This window comes from Aythya fuligula, chromosome 1, assembly GCF_009819795.1.
Source record: "Aythya fuligula isolate bAytFul2 chromosome 1, bAytFul2.pri, whole genome shotgun sequence".
In the NCBI taxonomy this organism is placed as follows: Eukaryota; Metazoa; Chordata; class Aves; order Anseriformes; family Anatidae; genus Aythya; species Aythya fuligula.
The window spans coordinates 74,801,409-74,814,124 of NC_045559.1; the positions used below are offsets into that span (position 1 = coordinate 74,801,409).

The 12,716-nt window shown below is 39.6% G+C and overlaps 2 protein-coding genes across 4 annotated transcripts in view; both read left to right on the plus strand.

The window, feature by feature from the left end:
• Positions 1–12,716, plus strand: part of TTLL1 (tubulin tyrosine ligase like 1) — a 59,579-nt gene that overhangs the window by 17,468 nt on the left and 29,395 nt on the right. The gene's annotated exons all lie outside the window — the stretch shown is intronic.
• Positions 6,235–12,716, plus strand: part of PACSIN2 (protein kinase C and casein kinase substrate in neurons 2) — a 75,079-nt gene continuing 68,597 nt past the window's right edge. The window contains exon 1 of the mRNA XM_032189566.1: positions 6,235–6,368. The gene's annotated coding sequence lies outside the window, so the exon portion shown is untranslated. The remainder of the gene's footprint in view (positions 6,369–12,716) is intronic.

Consider the following 12,716-nt stretch of genomic DNA (forward strand, 5'->3'; position numbering starts at 1 on the left):
ACAATGGAAATATTTAATAGGGTAAATTGATGCATTATTTGACTAGCTGTTCACTTTTATTGCAAGATAATGTGTCTTTTTGGAAAATCAGACAGAACAATTACATACTGTAAGAAATCTTAGTGCTTGAGACTGGCTATACATCTCTATTTGCACCAGTCTCTTAATGTATTTATGCACGTAAGTAGAATATCTGTATATTTTGTATGTACTGTAACAAAAATATTGTTGAACATGATAAGCTATTTCTAGTAGCTCTTGTATAAAAATTTGTGACAACTAACTACCAAAATGTATAGAGCAAAAGTTAAAAATAGGTATTTCAGCCCTCAAACGTTGTAGTATATAAATAAACTAGTTGAGTCAGTGGCTCTTGCTTTCCACTTGCATTTCCACCAGCTGTTTGGCTGTTATTTATACATGTATGGATATGCAGCTCTGATCATCTCCTCCCCCCTCATGTTTTTTTTTTGATATTGGAGAATTATGGAGAGAAAGACAAAAGTTGCAAGTATCCATGCAACCATAATACACTCTAATCTGGATACCGCTAATGCAGTGATACTCAATTTCTGCCTGCCAGAGCAGGCTAAGTGCTTTTTGCCTTTCTATGTGGCAGGCCACTTAAGTGCATGCAAGTTAAACTTAACCTCTCCAGTAAGTGTATTGTTAGTAATTTATCCTGCTGACACAAACATGGATTCAATAATGCAGTGCTCTTTAAAGAGCAAGAAATCAGAGGCTGCAGTTAGTTATGGTGACCCTCTCTTCCTGATCTCACTCCACTTTCTTTTTAAAAACAATGGACTAGTGGTCAGACTGCTTTCTCCTTGTTTCCTTTTCCAATAAGCTTTTTGCGGAGGTTGAAGTGTGAAGGCTTAGCTATGTTATCGCTTGTAATGCATACAAAAAATAGCTATACAAAGGGAGTTTTATGGAACAAAAGTGAAATGATATGAAATCCTAGGTGATTTAGATTGCCTTTCTCCTTATCAGTAACAAGCAACAACTAACTGTAAGCAAGCAGGAAGTCTTCCTTTTCTATGAAGAACTTGAAGCCTCATATAGATAAGTGAAATGTTCTTGTGAAAATCAAAACTGGGAACCCCCGTTGAAAAATACAATGCTTCTTTACCTGAATTTCCCTAAGGAAAGGGTTGTGGCCTGTGGTAGCTGAAAAAGTTCGCTTTGTGCGTGAAACGACTTGTCTGCAGGCTCTGAAATGGGATGGGGGAGAAGGAAACAAAAGCAGTCTTAGCTAATAGTTTTGGGGGAGGAGGGCGGTACGTGAACATCATTCTGTGAGATGTTTGTTTTTACCTTTCAAGGCCATGTACAGGTGAAAAGCTGGTAAGGAGGAGGAAAGGCTGGAAAGGAAAACTTATTGCATGTTCAGGGATAAGATTTTAAACTTTTCACGCCAGTGTTCCTTAGCTAAATCTGCTGTTGTAGTAGGACACAAATAATGGTACAAAGTGGTGTGTAAACTGATAATAGCCTGGGGCACGCTCCACTATCAGTTGGAGTTTAGGCGATTAGTGAGATGTTTAAACCATTCGGGTCATGTGTTTATACTGTAGGAGTTGAGGGTAATTAAAGGTGTGATGTTAACATGTATGACACAGTGTTCAACCTTGTGTGGATGCTCTCATTCAGAGGTAAGGTGGCTCTTTTTGCTGAAGCCTAATTCTCCAAAAGATTAAAGGCTGTTTTACCTCTGATTGAGAGAGCTTAAATGGGCTTAAATCTGAGTGACTGCTAGTAGACAAGCTCATGGATCTGAGTAACTAGCCTTGGCCCTAGGCCAATCTTCCTCTAAGTGCATCTGACTAAGATAAAGAAACTGTTTGGGATTTCATGGGAGCAAAATAAATTAGAAATAGAAGTCCTCAAAAATTCTGACTTTGGCTAATGTAATAACTTGTCAGGAAGATCTAAAATAAATATGCTTCTCAGCCTTGCTCTTCATATGCTCAAGTGATCAGTGGCATAACGACAGTATTATACAAAGAATTAAATATACAAGCTCTAAACAGCTACAGGAATTGTTATAATGACATTAGTGTAGAAGAAGCTTATTGCTAGAGTTGAATAGTGGGGCTTGCTTCCTGGGCGCTAACCTTTCTCCCTATTAATTCTTTGACATGAAAGGTATTAATAAGATTCCCACAGAATAGCTTCTTTATATGGATCTAGGAACTTAATTAGAATAGAAGAAACAGTATTATCCCTAAAGCTACTTTGTTGCTGTTGGCTTTACAACAGAACTTCTGCCTAAAATGTCCCCATCCCCTGACTCACTTCCTGCTCTGAACTTAGCAAAACAATAGACATTTCACAGAAGAGAGATAGTGCTGCACTTCAGCAGGAGAACATGTCAGGCAGAGCCATTTATCTGTTGAAAAGGAAGGAGCTTTATTCTGTCATTATAAAATAAGGCTGTTTTCAAAGTAGTTACTATTCAGTTTACGTATGTGGAACTATAACCAGAAGGTAACTCACATTTTGTGTCTGCTTCATTAAAATAACTCACTCAATCCTGCAGTTCAGTAGGAAGAACTCCATCACAGCTGGTGGGTGTGTGTTGCAATGTAACATAACACCCCTGTCCTTAGCTAGGTGTTCTAACCTGAAGGGTTCCTCAACAACAACAAACAAAGCCTTTATTCCTGGATTCTTTGCAGAAAATAAATGTGTATAGCTAAGAAAAGCTGACTAGTCATAATCTTGCTAAAACATTTGATTATTTAGGGGAAATAGGAATATAAACAGGTATCTTGGAAAGACTAATTGTTTTTATGGAGGAGTAGGAAGTTGTTTGAGCTGGACTTCAATTTTTTTTTGTTTTTAATTTTTAATTTGCCATCAAAGCTCCGGCAAGCTTCAAGAAACTTGCCAGAGGTTGAAGCAGTCCATAGCCAGAACGTTTCCAATTGTTTTGATGACATAAAGATATCCTTACCATTGGCAGACAGTTCTCTATGCTTTAATTATTCTCAAATTTTGTACCTATTTAAAAGCATACCATTCACATCTGAGATAGAAAATCGTTGTGTAGCAGAGAAGTAAGGACTCTACAAAACACTGATTAATAACATTAATTTAAAAAAAATAAGGAGATAAAGACTATTTCAAATGAATGTGTATTCTGGAAAAAAAATCTTTGAAAGCTGGCCAGTTAAATAATAAAATTAACTGATGTGAGTGGAATTAAACATTCTGAATTAGCATATGTAATCACTAATGATTAGCATATGTAATCACTAATGGTAGTGCATTTGTAATCAAAATATAGTTCAGGGTTTAAACTTAGGTTTACAACTGAATATGTAACACTTAGGATTTTTTATCTAGAGATAGGTATTCTGAAGAGAGTGATAAAATGTTACTGCAAGAGCCAAGAACTGGCAACAGAATTTGCACTGAGTGAAGCCAAGATAAAATGTTCGTACTTAAAAGGACACATGAAATTTCTGAGGACAGCAAAGGACACAAGAAGCATGTTTAAAAATAGATTGTGTTAAAAATAAAAATAACCATGGGATATTTGCCTAAAATGTGGGAGGATTTTTTTTTCCAGAAATTTCTTGTCTTGTCCCTTACAGTCAAAATTAAATGCCCGTCAATGGGCCTATATAAACTGTTAGCCTTTCTTCTAAGAAAAAAAGATTGAGATAATCTTTCCAAGGATGTCACATTTTGAGTAAAACTGAAAACACCCAGAGAACAACTGAATTTTAATATTTACAAAAAAAAAATACATCTCAAAATGCTAAAATCAAGATGAACAATGCCATTTTGAAGTGTGATTCATACCTTTAAGGTATTTATGGCATCATAATAGTGTCGTCATACTGGCAGGTTGCATGACTGGTGGTATATATAAATAGACCACTAATCTCTTTTAATTCAGTACAAGAAAAATGTAATGCTTGAATAATCATAATTTCAATTTTATAAATAGAAAAAAATAATAGTTTACCAACTACTGAGGTATATTTCTCCAAGAAGTTTTTTTAGTGCTTGGAGAAATGTATGTTTGTAAGTGGTGCATGTGACCTCAAACCTGTATATCTACATACATTAAACTGTATTACCATATATAATGAAGTCAAACTAAGCAGCAGCATGTGCAGACAAATTCTGCTTTCACATAGAGAGGTAATTTATAGGAAGATCAATAGCATTGATGCAAAATGTAGACTAGGCGAACTTAAATAATGTTGTTTTGTAATTGTTTCAAATTATACACTTGGAAAGGGGGTAAATTTTTTTTTTCAATTAAAAATGTTTTAAAATTCTGCTTGTTGTTACTGTCTTACTTGCTTCCAAAAGTGTTTAGGCCATTTTTCATCTAAAAATGTAAGAACTATAGGAAACTTTATACCTTCCTATAACTTTCACGTCTTGTACCCAGAAGAGAATATTCAGCTGCTTGGAAGTAATGTTCCCTAAAGTGATGCCTCAAGGAACCTACAACTATTAAATTAAAATGTTCACGTAGATTGCCTTGTGGTGAATATTATTCAAACAAATTGTTATTTCTCAAGTTGTGCTGAAGTCTGAATTCAGTTCTTAGTACAAAAATGTTGCATAAATTATTTGCTTCTGTTCATCCTTCATTCCCTAGGAAGGCAGAACCAGTGCAAATCCCATGTGAAGAGAACTCCCAAAACAACTCTATTGATTTTGAGCTGTTACATGAGGCTATGTTTGCTATATCTATATATATGTATATACACTAATGTATAAATAAAACATCTAAGCAGTATAGGGGCAGTACAGTTGATTTTAAGAATAAGGAACTGTTTTTGTCATATTTGGAAGACTTTTTGCAGCCAGACTCAAGTGTCTGAATATACATCTCTTGGACCATTTAGTCATTGGCTCCACACTGGCCTAAAATAAGAGCATGAGCCCTGATTTTCGCAGGTGGCAGCATATATGTGATTGGGACTGGATTTGCACAGCAAAGCCATTTTGGGATACCAGGTGGTATTCAATCAACTCTTTGTGGACCACTTTTTTTTTTTGTCTGTCTATCACCAGTTCCAGGTTGAACTTCTGTCCTCTGACAAAGTGGAATTGCCTTTTATCACACCATGAAATTAGTTCTGCCAGAGGAAGAACTGACATGCTGAATTCCTGTTCTCTTAAATCGTTGAACAAGTTTAAGCATTATTTGACCATACAAATAGCTGAATGTTTTGATACTGAGGTTGAAGAAAGTCTTAAGTGTTCTGGCAGGGAGGCATTCCAGCTTTGACAGTGCTTTAGGCAAAACAGGAGCTTGAGTTGTGTCCATACAGAAAGAGGGGTATTTATGATTGCGTATATCACTTGTACGCTACTGCAAAGACAGCTGGTTTATTCAAGGCTTGATATATTTAATGAGAGACTGTGGAAAAGCATGCATCTCTGACCAGAAATGAGAGAAAAATCTGAATGTTGAGATTTCTCACCTTAAACCTAAAATTCTAACTTTTGATATAGAAGAGAGAATAAAAAGAGCTTGGGAAGGGGGGAAATCATGATAAATCTTTGAACGCTTACCCCCAACCAAATTTCCCAGTACTGTTAACTGCAATTAATTCAAATGAAGTTGTTAAGGACGTTTCTTCAGAAGGTAAAATTTACCCCCGTGCTGTGGTCTCCCTGTCCTTCTGGGCTAATCTAACTTTACCGTGAACTTAAAACTCCTTGAGTTAATGAGTCACGCACTTCGTGAAGGAGCATAGGAAGGCTTGGCGTCTGTGCTGATCATACGCAGGCTTGCATAAGGAACGTAGCCAAGAGGAAAGTGAGCCGAGGACCGCCTTGTGCAGCCCTTCCCAATGATCCCCAGAGCTGCCGTGGGAGCGGGCCGCCTTCCGGGACAGCACTAGGGCCGGGGCAGGGAGAAGGGCAGAAGGGAGGGAAATCCTACAAGCTGCCGGGGCAGAGGTGAAGGGACGAGCCAAGGTTACCGCGACGGCTGCCGCCTGGAATCTGAAACGTTCCCTCTATAACAAACACCGCTAAAAGATAGGCAAGGGCTGGAGTACCGACGGTATCTCCGAGGGGCTACAGCCACAACCCCAGCCGCGCGTACCTCACGGCGCAGCCGGCCGTTGGGGCTCCCCCCAGCTCCCTCCAGCCCCAGCCGCCACCGAGGAAGCAGCGTTAATTGGCAGCCGCGTCGAGCCAATGGGCGGTGTCGGGGCGGGACCCGTGCATGGACCTCGCCCAATGGCGGGGCGGGGCGGCTGGAGCGCCGGGATCGTGCTCGCTGCCTGCGCCCGTCTCTTTCCGTCCGTCTGTCCGGCCTCGCCTCACCTCACCGCCTCTGGGCAGCGGGCACCGGGGACGGGCGGCTCCCGGCGCTCCAGGTGAGGGCGGCACCGCCCTGGGCTCCAGCGGACGGGGTTTGGGGTGCGCAGCCCCCAGCGGAGCTGTGCGGGGAGGGGCTGCGAAATGGCGGCCGGAGTGGTGGTGGTGGTGGTGGTGGTGGTGGTGGTGGTGATGGTTATGGTGATGATGATGATGATGATGATGATGATGATGGGGGTGAGGGGCTAGGCTCCCGCTGTGGGCCCGGGGCGGCGGCGGCGGCGGCGGCGGGGTGAAGGCCGTGCGGGGAAGGTGAAGCTCTCCTTACTCGGCGCCTGGGGGTGGAAGGGCAGGACGGGATGACGCCACGGGCCGGGCAGACTCCGTGCTGGGGGGGGGGAGCTGGCTGCTCCGGGAGCGGGGCGAGGAGGGAAGGTCGTTTTTTATTTCCTTCCTGATCTCGGGTTTGAAATCCCCGTGGCCCAGATGATGGCAGGTAAGGATGTCTACTGGGGGGGAGGTAACGTGAGGTTAGAAACTGCTCGCAGCCTCCTGAGTCCCTATAGCGACCTAGATGGGTCAGGCTTCTCGGTCTTGCTGTTCACGTCTTCCCTCTTGGCTTTCCTTTTTCTGGCTTGTGGCAGGAACCTCATCTTCTCCCAGAGCAAAACATCTGCACGAGAGACAGAAGCCTCTGTATGTACACCGAGGCTACCTGGCCAGAGACAGGCTGGGTACCCACGGTGTCTGTGTGGCACACTGTGTCCATCTTTCCCAGCTGCTTGGCTATCTCTGCTTGGAGTGACTCAGAAGTTCATAGCTGAAGTCTTCTGAGGCTTTGTCTTTTTGCCCTTGCAATAGGGGAAGCCAGGAAGGTTCGGGTGATATTTGCTGTCCTTTGTAAACTCAGTGTTTGAAAGTCAAATGTAGTCATGCGGTCTTAGTTATTCAGTTTTCTTGGCAGCTGTTCTTTATAAAAAAAGGTTAGTTACTACAGTTTAAAACAAGTATGTTATTTCTCATGTCCCCTGTACTTGTTTCAGTAAATTCGATCATTTCTCTACAACCCAAACAAGGATTAAAAAAAAAAAAAAAGAGCTGTAGGATGTGCTGGACTCTCGTTTCCTCTGTTGTACTCTGTATCCTCACAACAGGCTACCTGAATGTTTCCTATATGCAGTGAGAGTAATTATGCCTCTTGCTACAGGGGGCACTTTTTCCCCTTCTGCTTATTTGGATGCTAGATTTTTTTCAGCCCTTCTCTGAAGACAGAACACTACTTGGAAAAGATAACAACTATAGTAATGCATTTTTACAACAGTCATAATGAAGACTGCATTAAGTAAGTGAGTTTCCGTTCTTAGTGCAACAAAAAGATCATTCTCTTACGTTCATGATGAGACCAATCTAAAAACATTGCTTCATTGTTTTCTGTTGGTGGGGAAAAACAACAACAACAAAAAACAAACATAAAACCCCTTTTTGCTTAAAGGTGAAAGGTAACTTAAGCAATTTGCTGACTATTTCAGGCAGGTGAAACTTAATTGTATTTTTTAACTATTATGGTTATTAACACCAAGCACTAATGTCTGTTGTTTCATACCTATACCTGTCTGAAATTATTGTCCAACTGCAGTTTACCTTCAAAGATAGTAGGTATATTCTACCAATTATGACTGAATCAGCTTAAACAGTAGTGCATATTAACAGTTGGCGTATGTCTAATTAGTTCAATACAGCATCATTTTGGAGATATCTGCTCATGCTATATTGTAGCTCAGGTACAGTAAGCAGGAGAGGAGTGCAGGTGCTACGTTTACGTCTGCAGCATTAATCTTAGCATGGCAGTTCAGTTTTCCAGTGCTCCAGACTCCCCTGGTTGGGTAGTTTACAGTTCTAGAGTTAGTTTCTTTGCCTCACAGTCTACATGCTGTGCAGTGCCATGCTAGAATAAACATTAAAACTGCCACTGGGGGTTAAGCTGCATACCACGCAGCATGCAACATCACAGTTAAAAGGATGATACGTAGCATGGTTGTAGGTAGTGATGAAATAGGTTATTAATGATTGACAGACAAAATTGTTTAGGAATGCTGGTGTGTTGTGGTTTTTTTCTGAATGTTTTTTTCCTCCCTTTGAAAAGGGTGTGCTGCAGGGGGATAAAGTTGTTAATGCTGAGCTGAGCAATTAGATGGCATTTATGGTTGCTAGGCTTGATGTTGGCTGTATGCATCTCTGTGAATGACCTTAAGTATTCTTTATTTTTTTTAATCTCTTACTGGTTTATGACACAGTTTCCATATCGCACAAGTCAACTGTGTAGCAAAATCTTCATTTTACTTTGTAGTGTATATTTAATTGCATTTTTCCATTTGTTTTACTCCTGTAGTATTTAAACTACCATTACACTAACATGGCTTTCTGACTGCAGTGATATTCTGGGCAACATGTTGATCTATGAACATTTGTAAATACTAATTTCAGAAAATACCTATATGATCTTTTTCTAACTGGTACGTGTCTTCTTAATTCTGTTGCATCAGGGCAATTATATGTTGGTCTGAAAAATTGGTATCATGAACCCATTCTTTTTACCAGATGCAATATTTGAGCAGTTTAGCATTAGACATGAGTTTAGTTCTCATGCTGTCTGTCATCCAGTGTACGGGTTCCTCTGGAGCTGAGTGAGCTCCTGTCTTAAGTCCTTAAGTCATTTCTGTGCTTCCCTGCTTGTAATTAAAAAGATTGTAAAGGTTACTGTGACTTACGGTGGTAGCCTGTAGAGGCAGAAGGTGAGACTTCAGTGCTTGTGACAGCAATGGCAAAGGATAAAATGCTTAGTGGTGCTGCTAGTCAAGAATCGTCTGTGCTTCTGTGAATCTGTATGAGTATTACAAATTATCTTAAACACAGGAAATTTATGCTTCTGAGGCAGTGCATGCTTTTCTCATTGTGGGAGATGCAGTCCTGAAAAGTGCATCTCCTTTGACAGTAAGCCAGGAGAATGGTAGATGCAGATTTGAACTTTTTTCTCCCTAATAGGTATGTTTCAACACGCATACAAACTGATACATTGGAGTTATCTTCTTGTTGCTTCTTGGAATGTCTGCTTTTTAAATATGTTCTAAGATAAATTAATAATTACTTATTGCCTGGGACCTGAAATTAAGACTGTAATGCTTGAACTGAGGACTAGTTTGTGAGGTGAACAACTTTTTTTTTTTTCTTTTTCCTAATGTACTATTTAATTCAAATTCTGTTTTAATCCAGAAAGCTTCAAAAAGTTTGTTTTTTTTTTTTTTTCTCCCCTTTCGGCTAGACCTAGTTATTGATTTTTGGCTTGACTTAATGTATTGATGAATTGTTCTTGGGGCATGAAAAGGAATAAAGCAGAAAATAAGTGATGTAACTGTACTGAGATAAACAGAGCTGTGCTCTGGTTATATTGTTCTGTTGTGATGCATTCTGGTGAATGTTACCTGGCTTGCTGGCTCACTGCGCTGGGGAACAACTTGAATTCAATATCAGAAAGGCTGTTTTTTCCCAGGGTTAGTTGAGAGTTTGTGGTCATAATCCAGTTTGTCACTACACTTGAATGTCATTCCTTTATCTGGTCTTCTGGCGGTATGTTGCTTGGGGTAAGAGGACAGTCAGTGTTTCTCTGATGGTGTTGGTCTAGAATCTGCCTTGTTGTATGCTCCTTGGAATGAGTGGGTCTGCTTGAGTGGGTGTATGCTGCCAGTCCTATGAGGTTTGGTGGACAGGATGTGTCAATATTTGAGAAGGTACCCAGCCCCAGTTAGCAAATAGAGATCTAGTGAAGCAGGTATATTGTGAATAGCATGGCACAGTAATTAGCTCTAAAGCAAAAAGAAAATTACTTTAAGGCTTTAAGTGATGTGGTTTGGTTCAACTTTTTTAGAATATGCAAATATTGAAAAACTGTCCTGGCTTACACAACATATTGTAAATATTTTGTCAGTGTTGGAAAACCATATATTGCAGTGCTTGTTTTGGGGCCTGTGCATGTTATTAACCCATTCCTACTTGTGTAAGAATTCTAAGATATTCTACAGACAAAAATCTTTGCCTTATATCATGTGCTCTAGACAACTGACTAATAAACCTGGCTACAATAAAACAGCAAAAATGGACAGGGTGAGAGTAGTCTGTCATGTTATGTTATTAAATACTTGTTTTAAGCAGTTTTGCTGAAATTTAAAAGGCTGGCTTTTGTCATCTTTTGGCACACTTATACATGCAAAATAAGAGATGCCCTGGGCGTAGGTGCTGCACAGATTTTAAGTGATACCGTGAACTCTGAAGAGGAGCTCACAAGTACATCTTAAACATGCCTGTTGTCATTTATATTAGGATTGGGAAAATGAAGCACTGGACATACGCTAGTGGGACCAAATGAGCCTGGGGTAGTGCAGCATTCTCTTCCACATGCACTTTGTAGGTACCAGTTAGTGCCGTCCAGCATAGGATGGTATGCATATGGACTCCAGCATATGGAGTGGTAGTGTTTGTTAGAGATGTTAATCCTTCCCATGCTTAGAGAGTATTTGTACACAAGTGTTGATGTTCAATTTGTGACCACTCCATCCTCTATTGCTACATTAGAATTGTTTATTCACTTCTCAGGCCTGTGACTTATGTGACTGGGCTTCAGTGATAATTAGGCTTTAGTTGTGTTCCCAAATGCAAAAACATAATTGTTTGTCTGCCTGCCACTCCCATGAACAGTGAAAATATCTTTTTGCCTTTTAGGGTCTCAGATTTACTGGAGTACTTCTTATTTCCTGTGTTGAATGTGTGCTTGCTTATTCTTCTTGTTAGTGTAACATTTTGTAACTTGTTAAATTAGCTCGGATACTTGTTGCCACTTCTACTCACTGACAACCCAAGTGACTTCAAAACCAGGGACAGCTTGTACTGCTACCAGAATGGGAAATTGTCTTCTTTCCTTGGGGGCAGCTGTTTGTTCTTGCTGCCTGCTGTTTTGGTATGAGTTGGACCCAAGTTGGTTCCCTAGTCCAGCAAGAAACTTTTTATTTTGGACAGAGGAGTTTTCAGCTGGGTAAAGCCTCACACCTGGCTTCCTGAATGGAATTGATGACATGGGGATGGGTCAGGAAGTGTGGCTGGGGACTTGCGAGAAGACCAGATCAGTCTTTGTCAGCAGAACAAATTTTATACTATAACAAAGTGGTCAGGCTGGGGCTGAGATAAGCAGCCCAGTGAATAACTTCTATAAAGTTAAGTGGTAAAGTGAATGTTGGGTATAAACAAGTTTCTCCATAAATGTTTATATAATCTCATGTATGGCAAGGATGGCCAGGATGTAATAAAATATAAAATGAGTCTATATAAATGTGAGTGTTACTCATCCTAGCAGCTGAAGCTGTGCTACATTAGTTGCTGAAATACAGCTGCCAGACATTGAAAACTGCTACCAAGAGACTATACCCTTAAACTATAGTTAAGGGAATTGAAGATTCATTTTGAGACTGAAGATGCATGTTTCTTTATTTTTTTTTTTTTAACCAATTTTAGATGCATGGTTGAATAAGTTTCAAATGATCTTGAATTCATAAACCTAAAGGTTAACTTGCTTTGTCTTTATTTGAAGCAAAATTTCAAGAAAAATTGTTCTAGGATACCTACTCTAGGTGGCCCTACTTGAGCAGGGGGTTGGGCCAGATAACCTCCAAAGGTCCCTTCCAACCCTTACCATTCTGTGATTTTTTTTCAAGTGTAAGGGCAAGAAGATGGAATTGAAATCCTTCTCAAACTCAGACAAGTTCTAACTATAAAGGAGCTATAGTTTAAGACTATAGTTTACTATAAAAGTAAACTATATAAACTATTTACTTTTATAGTAAACTATAGCTTAAACTATAGTTTATAGTTTATAGTAAACTATAAAAGTATATAGTAAACTATAAAATGTACTTTAAGCTATAGTTTACTATAAAAGTAAAGTCTTTACTTTTTGACTTCTAAAATACTTGGTTGTAAGCAACTTAAGTGCTTGTAGTGTGTAGCACTGATACATATTCTTAAGTAATCAAATGCTATAATTATCAAAAAAGTAAATGCTAAATAATTGTTGGAAATTCAAGCAGAAGATTTAAACTCATCTGCTAACACTTAATTGTTAAACTAGGTTTGGGGAAATAGCTTTCCAGATTGTATTCCCAAATTCCAACTCTATTTAATTTCTATTTTCTTTTATGTATAGGAAAAATCTAGTTATACACAAAACCAATGCCAGGCCTTTTATCTCCTAGGCTGGAAAACCTGACTCTCTACCCTATTGTAGACTGTTTGTTTGTTTGTTTGTTTTTTTCCCCTCAAAAAATAATTTAATAAGATTCACTGGATCCTCTTGTTTTGTTCTG